Consider the following 4,853-nt stretch of genomic DNA (forward strand, 5'->3'; position numbering starts at 1 on the left):
ATGTCTCTTGCACGTGGAATGTTGTGTAAAGGCACGTAGAAAGACAATTAAAAAAAAAAACGGCTTCAAATTTACAATGATGACCTGAGACTTCAATAAATAATTCGGTCAAGAGCTATGAATCCAATGAACGCAGCATTTCTTTTAATGATTACACGCAATTAACAGTACATTATTTTAAAATAATTACACCCACCGGGACATCACGACAACATGTAAACCAGTCAGAATTTAAGAGGATGTGCAAAATGCTAAAGCTAATGCAAATGCTACGCTAATGCTACGAGTTACTTTGAGAGTCTAAGGATTAGTCGGTAAACATCTTAAAAGGCTAAAGCAACATTGCATATTCTTTCATGCAAGATAAAAAAAAATCTTATAATATATACATAACAGGCAAGCCTGATGCTTCTTTAGAAGCCTGCTGCAACAGTTGCCCACACAGATGCCTGATCAAAATCCTTCATTTCCTGTAATAGCTCATCGAGATATAATTTAAGCTTGGCAAGTGGGGTTGTGTTCTTGATGGATAGGTTCTAAGCATGCAGATCTGTGTTCATATTGCAGAGGCATTGGATAGATATCCAAACAAGCTCAACTTCGCCCCTTTCACAGATAGGGGTCAAAAAGTGCATATGCAACGTTCACACACCATTGGTGTATGAACATACAGTGTATCATAAAAGTGAGTACACCCCTCGCATTTCTGCAGATATGTAAGTATATCTTTTCATGGGACAAGTTGAGTCACATGACATTTTGGAGGGAAAATGACAAGCAGTACTCAATTTGGGCATTAAGGGATGCACGTAGTTTCTAAGAGGTGTACTCACTTTTGTTGACAGGGGTTTAGATACCAATGGCTATATTTTGAATTAATTTGAGGGGAAAATAATTTAACTCTTATATATAAGCTGCACACAGACTACTTTTCATTGTGTCAAAGTCTCATTTTGTCAGTTTTGTCCCATGAAAAGATATACTTAAACATCTGCAGAAATGCGAGGAGTGTACTCACTTTTATGATACACTGTACGCTTAGTACATCACATACGAATGAGACCAGGACGGATTCAAACAACTGGATTTGGTCTATTCACACTAAATGTAGATTATGAGCAAAGAAATCAAAATTGACCTGCAGTGTGAATATAGCATTTGATCATGACCACAACAGGGGCTTTTCAAATCTATCTCCAGGCAGTTTGGGCAGAACTCTAGTAGAGAAACAATATTAAACTCTTGAGTCCTTTCCCAAACTACTGTACTACACGTGGCAAACATTATAGAATCACGAGTCTGGGAGGATGTTCATACAGTTGTTTACAGACATGACCCAAAACTAAAGATATTTTACAAGGCAACTTTCTGGCGTAATGAACACTAAAAGAAATCAAGAAAAAAAGAGATGTGCTAGTTGGTAACAGGTAAGTTTTTAGACCAAGATGAAGGAAAAAATTATGGAATCTCTCAATTCTAAAGAAAATGAAATGAAAAAAACAACTACAACAAAAGATAACACACCACTAGTGCTTTGTAGGACCACCTCTGGCTTTTATTACAGTTCACAGTCTCACAGGCATGGAGTGAGTGAATGAATGAGTGACAAACAGTACTCTTCATTAATCTAGCTTCAACGTTCTCTGATCGCTTTTACGGGATGAGCTTTGCTGGTTAATGCCTTTTCATGGACTTTTTTTTCCGACTTCCACCGCAGATATTCAATTGGATTGAGATCTGGACTATTTGCAGGCTATTACATTGACCTTATTTGTCATTCTACAAGGTTTTCACAGTTTTTGCTTTATGGCAAGATGGATTGTCATCCTGAAAAATGATTTCATCATCCCCAAATGCCATTTCTAATATTTTGACCAAAGACAAGTTTCCAAAATATAAATGTAAACTTGTGCATTTATTGAAGATGTGATGACAGCCATCTCCCCAGTGCCTTTGCCTGACATGAATACCACATACCATCAATGACTGTAGAATTTCTTTTCAAGCAGTTTCCTACATAACTCTCACTGGAAGGGCACCAAACAGAAGTTCCAGCATCATCACCTTGGCTCATGCAGATTCGCCACATTGAAAAAATACACCGAAAGCTTTTTGCTCTCTTCCTATATAGCAAGTCAATTGCATTTATTTGGCAAACCCTTCAAAGCTGGTTGCAATTTTTTGAGTGACGGGTGACAGTGGGCTATCTCCCTTCTCTGGTGTTTACTTTTCGGTAGCATATTCTGCTTATCTTTCCTACACCAAGCTGTGGTACGTTCGAATTTCCCTCAAAGACCTGACTTTTTGGACACTTCAGAGCAAAAATAAAGGATTTGACCACATTGTTCTTTTTTAAATAGTGGACTTTCAATTTGAAAGTCATTTTGTGAACCTAAGAGTTGTGGGAAAAAATGTTTGCTACATCTACATCTAATTCTTCAGGTCCGCCTTCAACTCCGCCTACAACCCCGCCCACAACTTCGCCTACAACTCTGCCCACAACTTCGCCTACAACTCCGCCCACAACTCCGCCCACAACTCCGCCCACAACTCCGCCTACAACTCTGCCTCCATCAGATACGTCTCCAGAAATCCTGAATATGACAAGTGAATCAGTTACAATACATACATATATATATATATATATTTATATATATTTCCCATTGGCATTATATAATTAGTTATTTATTTCAATGAAGAGTTGTAGAGTTGTCCGATACCCAATGTCTGCCGATAAAAGAATTTTGAAATGATATCGGTTTTCATTTTTGGCTTTGGGCCAATATGCGTGTTGCCTTCAAAATGCATGCAGAAGCCTTCTGCCTTTGCACAAGGGTTGGTCACAACTTAGCACAGCAGTTATGCTTATTGACCATTAGACGTCTCCAAATGCCATTTCCGCAATAAATATAGTGGTGCAATATCGGCACTTTTTCCATAACTGCTGTTGAACAATGTTTATTTGGAAAACCTTGAAGTTGTTACATTTATCATTATGAAAGTATTAAAATATTATGAGTAGAGATGTCCCGATCGATCGGGATCACGTCATTTTCAAAGTATCGGAATCGGCAAAAAAATATCGGCCATGCCTTTTTTTAATATATATATTTTTTTTAATTAAATCGTTTTCTAATTGTATTTAACGTTACAGACATAATATGTTACACTTATCCAGAGTCTTTAGTTTAGGCTTAAGGTAGGGTTATCAAATTTATCCCAATAACAGCAGTAATTAATTTTTTAAAAAATGTATCACGTTAAAACATTTAATGCAATTAATGCATGCGCTGCACGACCCACTCACGCATTGGCGCGCTTCATTTGTAATGGCGCCATTCTGCCTATTTAGAGAGCTAAAAGGCAGCGTAAAATGAGTAGAATGAATTTTAGCAGCCTTTAGAGCCTTATCTTAATTGGCTAAAGACTTACAATCCCTCTCCCTACAATTAGAAATATAATGGGAGGCAATGTGGGGATGCATGGTAGCAATTGATCTTTTTCTTAACACCTTATCTTTTAGCCAATCGCAGAGAAGATATATGAATTGGTAGCACTACGCACAGTCGTGGTTCCACTTGTCATGGTTCCACTTCCCATCATGCATTAGGGCATGGCCTTTAGCATCATTTACTGAAAGCTCAACAAATACACTAGATGGCAATATTTAGTCACAATATACAAAGTCTTTCTATCCGTGGATTCCTCTCACAGAAATAATGTCAATAATGTAAATGCCATCTTGAGGATTTATTGTTATAATAAACAAATACAGTACTAATGTACTGTACGTTGAATGTATATGTATATGTAATGTCCGAGTTTTATTCATTTTCTTCTTAATGCATTGCCAAAATGTATGGAGACAATATCGGGATATCAGTTATCGGTGAAAAAGTCATTATCGGACAACTCTACTACTTCGTATATGAATTTATAATGACAAGCTGCCTTTTCATTTTAGACACGTCACTTACATTGGATATTGATTTTGATGACTCATTCAACAATGAACAAAATGAAGTTAACAGGAACTTTTCAAATTCCGTAAGTTATAATTTGTAATGATTGCTTCAAAGAGTGCTTGTGATTGCTGATATTGATTAATCTTTAAAAACCCTATTTTGGGTGTGCTTACCCTCTCAAAACAGATGAAAACACAAGCTGAGATCCACATTCCAAGTCTAGTCTCAGTATCGCTTTTAGGCTTCAGGTATATTTAATTCTTTCATTTAAAATTTGTCACACTTTCCATAATGATTTAAAATGTGTCCTTAAAGTGCCTATGACAGCAAAAAGCATGTTTATTTCGTATTTCACGTGGTATTTTATGTTCCCGAATGAAATGGACCGCTTGGATGTGTGTGGAAGCGATCGATTTATTATTCAATTCAAATACTATTCAATTTTTTTTATCCCGTGCCATGAAAACTAGTGACTTCCTGGATTGAGGATGAATGCGAATGTGACATCAGCCGGGTCAACATCTCACAATACAGCCATTGCTATATAGCATGCAGATGGACTGCGGGTTCAGCTGATTTTGCGGATTAATTCGTTTTTCGCATCACTGCAGCCCAATGTGCTGAAAGCTTTTGTTGCTGCACCAGAGAGAGGTGTGTGAGCCTTTTTGGGTTTTAAAATGTTCCTGTTCATCACAGAGAATGGCCAAAACAAGTCCGACAACTGTGGGACCATTGGGCCGATGAGGAAGTGAGTAAACATGTATTTTGTCAAATACTGGGATCATGGCACACATTTTTATAAGGAGCTGGGTTGCATTTTATGGGTGACAATGCTCCTTGTCCACCGAGAAGGCCACTCGGCCTATAACCTGCGGCGTGTCACACACC

The sequence above is a fragment of the Corythoichthys intestinalis genome, chromosome 19 (genome assembly GCF_030265065.1).
Source record: "Corythoichthys intestinalis isolate RoL2023-P3 chromosome 19, ASM3026506v1, whole genome shotgun sequence".
In the NCBI taxonomy this organism is placed as follows: Eukaryota; Metazoa; Chordata; class Actinopteri; order Syngnathiformes; family Syngnathidae; genus Corythoichthys; species Corythoichthys intestinalis.